The sequence below is a fragment of the Amblyomma americanum genome, chromosome 1 (genome assembly GCF_052857255.1).
Source record: "Amblyomma americanum isolate KBUSLIRL-KWMA chromosome 1, ASM5285725v1, whole genome shotgun sequence".
Classification (NCBI taxonomy): Eukaryota; Metazoa; Arthropoda; class Arachnida; order Ixodida; family Ixodidae; genus Amblyomma; species Amblyomma americanum.
Window position 1 is genome coordinate 110,434,880 of NC_135497.1, and position 12,991 is coordinate 110,447,870.

Below are 12,991 nucleotides of genomic sequence, written 5' to 3' on the forward strand. Positions count from 1 at the left end.
AATGATCATCGTGCTGTGGACAGCCAGGAACTTGCAATTGATACTGAACAGCATCGCGATATCGCCTGTGCCCAGTATAAGTGAATGACCCCGAGGTTGCAGAGATGACCTTTCTGCATTCCTGTTCAGACTTTGGCAGTGGAATCGGGCACCTCGCATGCATCCGTGACTGCTCCTCTGGGGGTGTTGCGCAAGCATTCGTACTTTTCTTCTTTGCCACGTTTGACAAGAGCGTTGTTAGAAACGCCTAGGAAGTCCTTCGGTAGTGTATACATTGCCGGTGGAAAGTAATGCCATTTCGGCATTGCTGAATGGGTTCGTTAAGCAGTGAGCCACGCCAGGGAGGTGCCCCGAGAGAATGCGGCTAGCACCGTATCTATAAACCAACATAGACAATGATACGCCGGTACTGCAAAGAATGCCATGCTTACATCATGTCTTGATGACGAGATAGTCTGCAATTTTTGTCTCAGTACTGGCATATCATTTGATGCAACATGAACAAGTGTGAGTGCACATCCTGAATATGTGCATAGATGGTGACTGCGGGAGTGGAATATGTAGTATTATAAGTGACTGTGCACAATGTGGGGCAGGTCCGACAGGTTTTAGGTCATTATTAACATATAAGTGACGCTACGGTGGAGCAATTGCTGGCAGAACAAGCATGGCTATTCCCACCGTTAGCATACAACAACTTCACTGACATCCTGAGCAAGAACTCTTATGCTGATTAACAAAAATATTACTCGTGCAAGGATGGCCGTTTATAGGCTCGCTTATTTTTGCGGGCATCATTCAGCTTTTGTTAAGTACTGCATCTTTCTGGAGTGAAGCAGGAATGTTTTTCTGGTCTTTTTCGTTGCAGGGTCATATCCAGAAGACACTTTTCTGCTTTAATGGGAATGTTGCATTCCTGCGTCTGTTTTACATAAAGAAACTGCTGCTGTGGCATGTGAGCCTGGGCAGTTAAGTTTCTTTTTTTAATCTGGAAAAGCTTTCAAGCTGAAACTGCGCATTGCGTTTATGTGTAGATTTTAGGCATTGAAATTTGATATTTTAAGGCAAAAGCCTTGGCTCATGGATGTGCGCAAGGCCTGTCCGCAGGAAACATGTGCACGAATTGTCGGCCCCACCTGTCAATCAAAGAAATATAAGAAAATGTATGAAAGGCAAAATAAAAATAAGTGGGGAAAATAAAAATCTAAAAATACAAAATAGAAATAAAACGGCAATGAAAAACAGAAAAATATAAAAATTGAAGAAAATAAACAGAATAAAAAATGGAGGGAGAAAGGACACGGAAAGGCTTTCGGCTTTCGGTTTTCCGCTCATAAGCAGACTAAGTGCAAATAATTTTTTTTTGTTAAACATTTTCAGCAATTTTGTTTTCTTTAAAGAGACACAGAGACGACAACTTGCAATTTTTGGTCTCCACAGGAGTTGATTCTATGGCTCTTTCTGGCTATGTTGGTGTTTGCCAACCTCAAAAGACGCATTCGTTGCCGAGAAAGAATGGATTTGATCATTTGAGCCACTCAGTTCAAACTCGTGTCATTCGCGCTGAAACAGACCCAGTGATCACTGTGATCTGCACCATAACAGACCCTGTGATCCCAAATTTTAATCTAGAACACTGAAATTTTCATGCTTTTCAGGCAAACTAACAGGAAACACTTTGAATATTTAAGCAATTTAAAATTATACTTGCTTTTCATCTTACAGCATACAAGTACAGCTGACATATTTTTTGCCAAATGTTGCATTGAGTAATAAGTTACACTGTAGAACCTAATATTTTTTCTTGAAATGCATTTTATAAGAAAGCACATGACACATAAGACTGTGTCTATGTTATGAATCTTGCGGAAAAATAATAACCAACAGAAATGGCCCATTTTTCCCACCACAAGTAAAGAATAAGGCAGGTGTGCTTTTAGCAGAAGCATTGATGCATTTTTGTCTGCAAAATTCTGTGCGCTGATTTCTGTGTGTGGATTTTAGGGATGGTTTTTGTATACAGTGTGCAGTCTAGGTGGGTGTGTCAATGCAGTCAGAGCACTGTAGAGTGTACCATCTCTGGTCATGCAGGTCCTTGGAATAAGTGCTTTCAAGGAACAATCTCCACATATGCCAAAGCCATTGCAAACATCATTCCTGCAGAAATGCTTGCCGCAAATTTTGTCCACTGGAGCAGATGTTACAGTGCAACTTGTTCATTCATTTCTGTGTTCAAAAGGTGAGATATGGAATGTTAGTTTTTTGAACTTAGAATTGGGAGCTGAAAGAATTGTACTGTGTGGTTACATAGGTTTCTTGATGCTTTTAAAAGAAGTTTAATCTGTTTTGTGTTGCACAGATCCTCAGGCAAAGGCATACATATGTCCGATAATTACTGAGGAAGATAGCTACAATTTCTTGATTCCTACCCACAAGGAGCCATGATCGCCAATACTTGTGCAAACTCAGAGCATGCAGCAACTTGTGCTTCACATGCCTCTGCTAGGCATCATGAAAGTATGTATCTGTCAACTTGCAGCAAATGTCTAATTTTTTTAATGTACCATAAAATTTCAATGCCATTAATATTTGTTTATTACGCACCTCTTTATAACTCAGCTATGATGTGCTGGTAAAGTGTTGAAACCACTGCAGCCGTGTGAAGAGGCTCTTAACAATGTAAAAAGATAGAAATAATGAGTTTGGTCTCTACAATGTCGAAGCAGCAACTAGTCTATAAATTGCTCTGTAATGGATGGCTCTGGATTATTTTAGGCTTCCTAAGCTGTTTTAATGTTCACTTGATATCACCTTGCACCAGTTAGAGTGCCTGCCTCATGTGAAGGAGGGACTGCTTTCAAGTGTTTGAAAACAACCACTGGTTAATAATAATAAAAAAAGTCTGTTCAGGGCTGGAATTGCACATGCTGTGCTGCCTATTCGTAATGAACAACTCAGAGGGTCAGTGAGGTTATTTTTTTTATTTGTTTATGTTTTTCACTTGCAAGCCAACAGCAGTGCAGCCTATAAGGACGGTGCACATTACAAGGAGAGCACTAGAATGCACAAAGAAGACCACTACGATACACACAGGAAGTTAAATGACACAGTGGACATAGTGTGCAAAAGAAGGAAAGATGGCAATGAAAATGTCATAATAGTGGCAGCCACCTCCAGTTATGTGCTGATAGATAGAAAAAACATCAATGCACTACAAGAAAAGTCATAATAACAAACAAGGTAAATAAATGTCACAATCTGTATACTTGTAGTAGCACAGACATAGAAGTCTGTTGATGAGATTACAATGGCCAGTGTGTCTTCGTTAAAAGACAGCTTGTTTCCTCAGGCTTGTATTCGATGGCTGCCTGTCCAGATCCAACAATTCTTAGGACCTTTCACTACATCGGAGGCATGACCGCCACCTTGGTCAACTCATCCACAGCCACTGGGGACTGAGGGCCGAGGGTTAACTCACAAATCCACAAAGGCGGCAGTGGCAGCCATGTACAGTATCAATGGCCAATTCCTGTTTTGTGGAGGGAACATGCTTATATAACTCTTCACTTAGTGAGCATTTCTTTCATGGTTGCATCTCACTTATTTTCTATTTTTTGGTAGCGCAGGGAAAAGCAGGATATTGCTTTCCTTTACAAGGTGCTCCACGGTTCCACTGATTGTCCTGAAATGCTATCAGATATTTTTTTACGAGTACCCACTAGAAACTAAATTTGTCAGTGTTCAATGCAAGACTCTTATCCAGTGAGGCTAGCCTAATTGTTCTGTTTGAAGAATATCGGGCAGTGAATGAGACATTACAGTGCTTAACAATGTTATGACGACTGATGCAATGCATACACTAAATAACGGGTACATAAGGATGTGGTTGTCATTGTAATCAAGATTAATAAAAAGCGAGAGTTGAAGATACTGCGAGCCTATGCACCAACACCCAATCACACTGGCAAGGTGGTTAAAAGGAACTGTAAAGATGTCATATCAGTGATGAATAAAATAGGGAAAGAGAGGTTTATAAACAAATAGTATGTAAACCTAAGCTGTAATTTTCCAGCCTTATACTATGCCTTATACTTAGCCTTATAATTAGAGCCATGGAAAAAGAAATGACAGGTGTAACGTTAAGAGACCGGAAGGAGGCAGAGTGGGTGAGAAAACAAGCGCGTGCTAATGACATCCTAGTCGAAATCAAGAGGAAGAAATGGGCTTGTGCAGGGCATGTACTGCAAAGGCAAGATAACCACTGGTCCTTAAAGGTAATGGAGTGAATTCCAAGAGGAGGCAAGCGTAGCAGGGGGCGGCAGAATGTTAGGTGTGCAGATGAGATTGGGAAGTTTGCAGGCATAGGGTGGGCACAGCTGGCAAAGGACAGGGTTAATTGGAGAGACATGGGAGAGGCCTTTGCCCTGCAGTGGGTGTAGTCAGGCTGATGATGATGATGATGATGATGATACTAGAGAATCGTAGCGCAGGCTAACCTGTCTGCCTTGAATTAAGAAAGTATGCACTACATTGTACTGATGGGCAACTTCGAAGTCTAAGTATGGAAGTTTGAAAGAAGCTGGCATGCGAACAAGAAATAAACATAAAAGAGACTCAGTGGGGACACAAATAATGAAATAAAATAGACTTCACAATGAATGCCCTTCGTGGCACCATGCAGGATGTAGAAGAACTAGAGGAGGTGAGGCGTAGTGACTAAACAGTTGTGACGTCTAGAATCAGCCTGGATAGAATAGAGGGTGGAGGAAAGTTGTGATGAAGAAGGTAAATGTGATGACCTTCCCAGCATAATTCCACAGTGCTCAATTGAAGTAGGAGGTACGCTAGCTATGTAGGATATTGGCAAGTTCTCCAAGGAAACAAGGTACATCATACTATGAAGTGGTAATGCATGAAAGTCTCAGACCTCTCAGATAAGGTAGAACATGCAAAATCATCAAAATTTTTAAGTGCAAGGTAATTATGCAAAGTAGAAAATAGTACTAACATGAAGAGAACTCAGCAAGCACTAAAGCATCCAGAAAGCCTGAAAGGTGCAAAGACTGGATTATGCGTGTGCAGAGATACTTGTTTGTAGAAGGTACAAAGGCAATAGTGTCGTGAGAAATTTAAATTTGGTAGGTAAGGCAGCAGAAAAATTCTGTGTGCATTTCTAGATGTGTGCTGTTCTTACAGGGTGATGCTGACATTAATCAGTTTGTATCCCAGAAATTCTTGTGCTCTTGAGAATTCAGGAAAGAGGCTCACTGCAATTCATATGGCAGAAGCGATTTTTTGTACCATTTTCCACGTGAACTTAAATGGTAGCCAAAATAATAGCACTAGTGCAGGAAATGGTGCAAACAAGTAATTAGAAATTTTCACTTAAACTGAAGCGATTATAGAGGATATGTCACAAACAGTGCATGAGGGAAAGGTGCAGGAGACAAGCAACTCGAGATTTTTGGAAGGATGGTGGAGATTTGTTATACAAGAGTGCTTCACGACCTCAAGGATGGGAAGAATGCTTATATTGTATTAACCCAGCACAGAGATCTATGGAAAGGAGAGTGAGTGATGCGGGTGACATTAAGAGAGAAACAGCAGATTGTATTAGAGATTGAACTTGAGTTATCGACATCCTAGTGGAATGAAGAGGAAGATATAGGTTTGGACCGGACATAGGTAACGTCCAGAACAGATAACTGATGATCTATTAATGTAACAGAGTGGATTCCAGGGCTAGAGAAACAGTCAGGTATGGTAAAAAGACAGATGGGCAAATGCGATCTGAACGTTTGATGGTGTGGCCACAACTTCCACGGAACAGGGCAAATTGGGGATCACTGGAAGAGTCCTTTTCCCTGCAGTGTATGTAGCCTGCTGATGATTGTGGTGAATGTAACATATACATTGATATCTTTGTGTTTCACTTTGATGAGAAAGATAGCTGCTACTGCCTAGTTTTGAACCATGGACTTTTGATTTTAACAGCTAATCTCTTTACCTGCTCCACTACTATGATGGACCATGAATATGCTGAAAGGTTGCAGCTCTGAAGCATCTATAGCTAACTAGGGCTTGTACTCAGTGTTTTTACAATAAATCTGCTATGATCATGACAGTTTTGGTAATGTTGAGGCACTTGTGGTTCTGCTCATGAATGCCACCTAAAGGAGCCACCATTCAGACTCTTGTCTGCACTACCCACATTGTCCTTTGAATTGGAAAGGACAAAGGCTAGCATTAGAGAGGTGAACATTACGAATTACTTGCTCTTACTATCTGTTATCATCATTCTATTTCCGATGCCTAAAACTATTCTCATTATATGTTCTGTACATATTTCATTTCCTAATACAGGTAGAAGCAGGCTTGGAATGTGGAGGAGTGCCAGATCCTGCCTAGTTCAACAAAGAATCTCTGGAGTCCCAAGACAAAGCCGTACCTATCAGATTGATGCAGTTACAAGTGCTTTTACAGCTTGTGGCTGTGATGTGCAGGGTGTGTGCTTAAGATGGTTAAGAATTATCTTTTATCATATTAGATCATTTTATTTCGACAGATCCCACCATTTAGAGTGCACCAAACATGAGGGCATGCGACATAAAGAGCTGAAATGCAGCAGCAATCATCAACCGTGGTGGCTTCTCTGCGGTTCCTAGGTGCTAGAAGGCGAAGCACCACCACCACTATCACTGCCACCACCATCGCCGCCAACAACAACAAAAATAAAAACGTTGCGCTAGCACTCAAGAGAGCCGTTTTTACAGGGACGCGACATAAATTATAAACTCCAGCGACGCGCATACATAGGTGCAAGCCGGGTCTGGGAAGTGCTGCTTAAAAATTGCAGCAAACTCCTAACCAACTCTTAGGAAGCCGCAAGCGACAGCGTTAGAAGTCACTTAGCCCTCCTTCGCAACTCCACTAGCACAAATTGAAAAGGATGCATCTGTAAAGCTGTTTTCCGATGACTGTGTTGTTTTCAAGAACATAATAAGTGATTATAACTATACTTGTCAGTACAAAAAACCATAGTAGCAATCACAGAATGGTGAGTGTGCTGGGGTGTGGATATTAACAAAGGTAAAACCATATTGTTACAAATTACAAGGAAAAATGTTCCCAGGCTACGTAGTTATTACTTTACAACCTTTCTATTTTAGAAGTGGAGAGCTATAAATACCTCGGAGTAACCATCACTAACAAACTTACTTGGTCCTCACATCTGCTCTAACGTCTCCTCATCCGCAATGAAGAAATTATGGTTTATTAAAAGAAAACTTAGAAATTCTCCCATCAGTACTAGAATCACACTATACAAGGCTTGTCAAGGGTGCAAAGTTGGGCGAGTCGGTATTGATCCATGAGAAAAGGAGCGCGAGGACGGATGAAGACAGAACACACAGCACGAGCGCTAACTTCTGACTAAAGGAAAAACACAAAACCGTGTCGACCGGGACCTGAGCCTAACGACCGAGCGCATGTGCCAAGTCTGGGAAGTGGAAAAATATTCAAAGGAAAAAAGCATAAGAAGATAAAGGTTATTCAAACCTAGGGATCTCAATTCACGTTTCAATAAGAATATAGAAGGCTCGCTGACGCACAGATCACGCAAAGTAGCTATCTGTGTAGCTTCAAAGATTTCTCTTGTCAATTTATCTCTGCTTCTGGTGACGACAGAGCATTTATCCAGAAATGGCACACACCCGCACTCCTTGCAGTGCACGGCCATGTTGCTGCGCGTTAATGACTTCATGTTGTTATTGTGTTCACGAAGCCTTTCTTTGAGGCACCTACCGGACTGTCCCACGTACTGCTTCCCACAGGACAGCGGGATGCTGTACACACTGCCCTCAGTGCATTTAACAAATTTTTTCCGGTGACGAATGTTACATTGCGGATAATGGGGAGCACGTTCCATTGCCTTTTGCATCCATTCTGGCATCCTACCTGATGATGTCGGATGACTTTTCTTCGGCTTCAATCTCTCCTCAGGGCATTGCAGTAGGGTCTGCAAAATCGAGTCTGAATGCCATCGTTACGCACGCCTTCTGAGAGTGCTACTATCCGTGCAACTGCAGCGTGCACTGGGCCCTAGTGCAGCTCAGCGCCAACTACGTGAGCATCTGTAACTGGCTGACCGAACAACTGAAATCCTTTGGCAAGTTCACCTGAAGTTTCTTCGCTCCCGTTTCCCTCCTAAGTGCTCCAGCAAAGTCAACAAAGTGTGCATCCCTGACAGTGTATCGCTTCCCCAAGACATCATTCAGGTGTTGTCTCTCGGCCCCCAGTTTGCTACAGAGTCTCCGAAGTTTCCGCATGAACTGCTCTCCATGGTGCGATGTGTCTCCTGCCTCACCGACAAAGAGGACTGCAGCCGTTGCACCGCCGACAGAGTCGACGTCCTTTCCTTCTGTAAGCCTCGACCTTCAAAAATTAATGTGAATCGCATAGTGTCCGTGTTAAATGAGCAGTCGCTTTCTGTCTTCCCCTCCGACAAAGAGGGAGGTTTTGCTGTTTTCAGCCATGATTCCTTTATTGAGAAAGCCAACCTTGCTGTCACACAGGTTTTTAAGAGCCGTAAAACTGTTTGTGTCCAAAATCTTAAGGCTCAAGCTAAAAAGCTCTGTGAAAATCTCAATCTTGATAAAACCGCAGCGGTGGCCAAGTGGTTGAGCATCCGCCTCGCATGCGGGAGGTGCAGGGTTCGATCCCCAGTGCCGCCGGGTACCCACCGGTGATACAATGGGTACAAGCTTTCCCCTGGTCTGGTGCTCGGCTTATTTAGGGTGAAATGCTTGGGAAATGGGTCTTCGACCCCAACTTGAGAATTTGAAAAATACCTTGTGCCATGGCGCTCTTTGGCCATCGATGCCCTTGCGCCATAAAAACCATGAAAATCCATCAATCTTGATAAAGTGGCAAAAAGCATTGATAACAGTAAGCACCTCTTCCTACAAGTATTTTTCAGCGCAAAGACTCATAAGATTGACATAACATTTGGAGTCATCATTCTGAACAAGACAGTTGGGAGCAGTCTGTTGCTGTTTCTTAAAGAAAAGCTAAATGTATTGTCCGTTAATGACCCATTTCTTGTAAGAAGTTCAAACGAGGTTGTTAATGCTGTGAAATTTCTGAATGACAGGAGTTTTCTCGGTTTTTCCATTGATGTCAAAGATCTGTATTACTCTTTGCCCCATGATAACCTACACAGCATTGTTGAATAATCCATCATTCATCATGGTGCGGTTGCTTTTCAAAATGAATGTGGCTTGTCTGTTGAGAGATTTTTGGAATTGCTTTTGTTCTATCTCCACTCCACCTTAATTAATTGGCACGGCACTCCTCATATTCAAAAACAGGGAGTGTGTATTGGATCCTGCTTGGCCCCTGTACTCAGCGACCTACACCTAGCACACTTGGATAGGATTCTTCAAGATCGACTTGCCACTTCATGTGTGGTAAAAGTTTTTAGATATGTTGACGATTCTTTATTCCTTATTGACTGTACACCTTCGCTCCTTGAGCAAGTCTCAGTGAACCTTTTTGCCATTGTACAAGGGTGCTTTCTCCCGCTAACGCCAACTAGATTCTTCAGATTTAGGAAAAAAGGTACCTGAATTAAAGGGCAGTCTCTGTCACAGTTTGTCATTGTGTTCATTGTGTCACTGCCTGTCCTAAATTAATTACTCTACTTCTGAATGCTGTACAAAGTGCATGAGCCTCAGATTGAGTTGGTACGTGCGAAGTAGCACCTGTGAAAAGTAGCTGTTTGCTGTTGGAAACAGCATTTTGCCCATATTTTCTTAATGCAAGAAAGGGTTTTCTCTTGGGTGAGTTAAGTAGCTTTCTTTTTCTCTTCATGAATGAGGATTTTTGCCTCAGCAAGAATGGCTGTCTGCTTCCTTATAGTCTGGGGTGCACCTGACCCTTATCATCGGAGGGTGCCTGAGAAGAGCCTTCGGGAGAATACTTGCAGCCACTCTTGAATACTACATAATATGGCTTGTTCACTGCCTTTCTCATGTGTGCAGCCTGGTTTTCATGGAAGCTGTCTGCTAAGGTTACATATACTACCTTGTGCTTCCAAAAGCAACTTTCTCTTGGAACAAAAGGGAAAATAACGCTTCCAGTTTTTTATTTTTGAGTGGTGTTTATTGCTTCATGTCATAAATAGGGACGATTATACGAAATGGAAAAGCTTTTCTGATCTAATGAAGTCCAGAAGAAACCAATGATGGGATCTCTGTATCCAAACAGAATAGGATGACGCGCTCTTCATCAAAATATCTGTTGTTTCCGGGTGCCTGATTCTCATTGGCTTCAGTGCTGGGCAGACTAACAGTTTTCAATTATTCTTACTCCATGCTGCCTGTGCTGGTGTATTGGTTTGTGAGTTGCTGTTCTGCCTTTGTGATGTCCTGTACTGAAAATGTGTCTCATAAATCGCTCTAATTTTTGTAATGTTATAAAGGTTTCTGTCAAGACCATTCGCATGTGATGCAGAGAGAAGGTAACCAATGGTCCCTTGTGGTAAAGAGGTGGATTTCTAGAGAAGGCAACCATGAGTGGGACAGAAGAAAATGCCTTGTGCCATGGCACTCTTTGTCCACAGACGCTTTTGTGCTATTAAAATCCATCATCATCAGGAAGTTTGCTTGGCCAAAGGTGGTCACAGCTGGCTCAGGACAAGGTTAATTGCAAATCAATGTGAGGAGCCTTTGTCCTGCATTGGACATAAGTACGCTGATGATGATGAGAGGCCTTTCCAGAAAGCACTCCCAACTAGAGCACTACGCGGGCTCAGGCTCACCCGAAAGCCCGGGCCAGGCTCGGGCCTGTATACCGACTGGCCTGAGCCAGACTCAGGCTTGCATTGTGAGCACGTACTTTCACTTAGCGCCCGCTTCTTATGTTCTCATGGGGTTAACAAACTGCAGGTCAAGATAATATTGTAGCTATTTTTCTGCTTTTTCCAGAGTACGAACTTGTTAATCTTCAAGATAATATTGTAGCTATTTTTCTGCTTTTTCCAGAGTACGAACTTGTTAATCTTCAGTAATAAGTCATGTGATAGGTTGAGCATGCAAAAAAATGAAAATGATGCAGAAGACAGAATAATTCAGGCAAAAGAGCATATATGCCACTCTTTACAAAGCTGAAGTTATGTAGCAACGAAAGCCACAAACACAGCACTTTTGCTTGCAGCCTTCTTAGCTTTGCAAAATCGTTACCCATGAAGCATAAGTACGGCGTCCACACACAAAATAAAGCAACATTTTGCTTTACTCATTCGGATATAGCCTGAGAGGAACAGGAACTGTGAGGCTGTCTTCGCTGTTTGCTGCCAGATGTTCAGCTCTGAATGCATCACACTTATCTCCTCTCCAGCATGCGCCTTGTCTCTTTAATGTTCTGAGCGCGATACTACCGAGCCTTGTATTTCCTGATAACTGTTGTATTATTTGTTTTGTTTAGTTGTACTCCCACGGGTTTCCCGGACCATTGGGTAGACTGCACATGCGGGCGAATCTGGGCCTTGAAGGGTGCATGTAATAATTGCACCCGTATAGTGTAGTTTCTCTATTTTGGTCTCAGTATTTATGCTGATCACTTTTTACATTGTATGGCATAATAATTATGAGACATCATTCCTTTGTCTATCAAGTCCTTCCTTTTTTTCGATTTTTGTGACCGTTAATTCTACAAAATCTTCCTAAACGAATTATCTAAGATGACCGCATTAACAATCAGTTTCAGTGAAGTGGGGGACCTGTAGAAGTTGACATCTTCATTGTGTAATATATTAAGCCCCGTTGATCTTCCTGCATTTTGTTATTGCTGGATGGTAAGAGACAAGTGACACTGGGAGAAGCAGCTGTTTAAACAGACACAAGCGGACACCTCACTGCTTTGCGGTCTCGTGTGACCTTTTCCGTTTCGGTGGCGAACCCATTGCAACGTTAACAGCCTGTTCGACATAATCTTGTGAATATTAAATCCGAAGCTAAGAGACAGAAAACGGCTTGAGTTGATTATTTTCAGCAAATTGGTATGCATGGCATTCAAGGCACTGCATTTTGTTCTGGGCAAAAAAAATAAATAAGTACCAACTCAAACAGAAGCAGACACTATAGAATTTTAGACCTCTGTTTTAACAACCACTAATGTTTTTTCACTGAAATTCATAGTAACAACATTGTTTGTGCTTCTGTAGCAGGCTTACAGCTTTTGTGTTGTTTTGGGCCTGAGCCGGGCCCACCGACTTGTTGGGACAGGCCGGCCTTGGTAGCTGAGAGCTTCCTCGGGCTCGGGCCAGGTCCGGGCATTAGAGAAACCGGGCTGGGCTCCGGCTGGTAGCAGTAGAATATATCAGGCCCAGTCCGGGCCCGGGCCTATAATTATGGCCCGTGCAGTGCTCTACTCCCAACATTCACCATTCTTCTCACTGGACTGTTGTACGCATCTGGTGCATACACAAAGAAAGTGATGGTGCGACTGTTTTGCATGTGTCATCAACAGTTCATGGAGTGTATTTTGACTGCTGTGTATAAACAATAAAATGGTCTGTGGGGCTGCAGGTTCGGATTCATCATGTGGTCCAGCAGTGCATATTCATCAGTAGTCGGGTCAACTCTTCGTGAAGTAGTATTTCCTTGCTGCAGCCTGCCATGAAAGTGAAATGCATGTGCACTTTGTGGCGCAGCTGGAAGAAATCTTTGCCTCTAGCTTGCTTATAAGCTGTCATCCTGTCTGATTGCTTGTACGTGAATACAGTTTTCACAGCTGCCATGCCTGGTGCGTCAGCAAAACCTTGAGTTTCTCCCACGCTTGCTATATGTTGGTACCTCTTTGAAGCTTTAGATTCTGGATGCCAACCCTGCTGATAAAGCAAAAGACAACAAGTAGTTTTGCCTTAACTACACAACACGCCATTTGCTCAAATGCACGTGCATATTATTGGCATAGTTGGCATGGCACATTT

The 12,991-nt window shown here is 42.5% G+C and overlaps 1 long non-coding RNA gene across 2 annotated transcripts in view; it reads left to right on the forward strand.

Moving 5' to 3' along the window:
• The window catches only part of LOC144113449 (uncharacterized), a 13,851-nt gene extending 1,227 nt beyond the window's left edge, over nt 1-12,624 (forward strand). Inside the window, exons 2-4 of one of the 2 annotated variants that reach the window (XR_013310800.1) lie at nt 2,092-2,239; nt 6,364-6,504; nt 8,002-12,624. This is a non-coding gene — a long non-coding RNA (uncharacterized LOC144113449). Of the gene's footprint in view, nt 1-2,091; nt 2,240-6,363 lie in introns of both variants that reach the window. The other variant, XR_013310799.1, reaches the window with a different exon arrangement.
• Nucleotides 12,625-12,991: the final 367 nt, after the last annotated feature.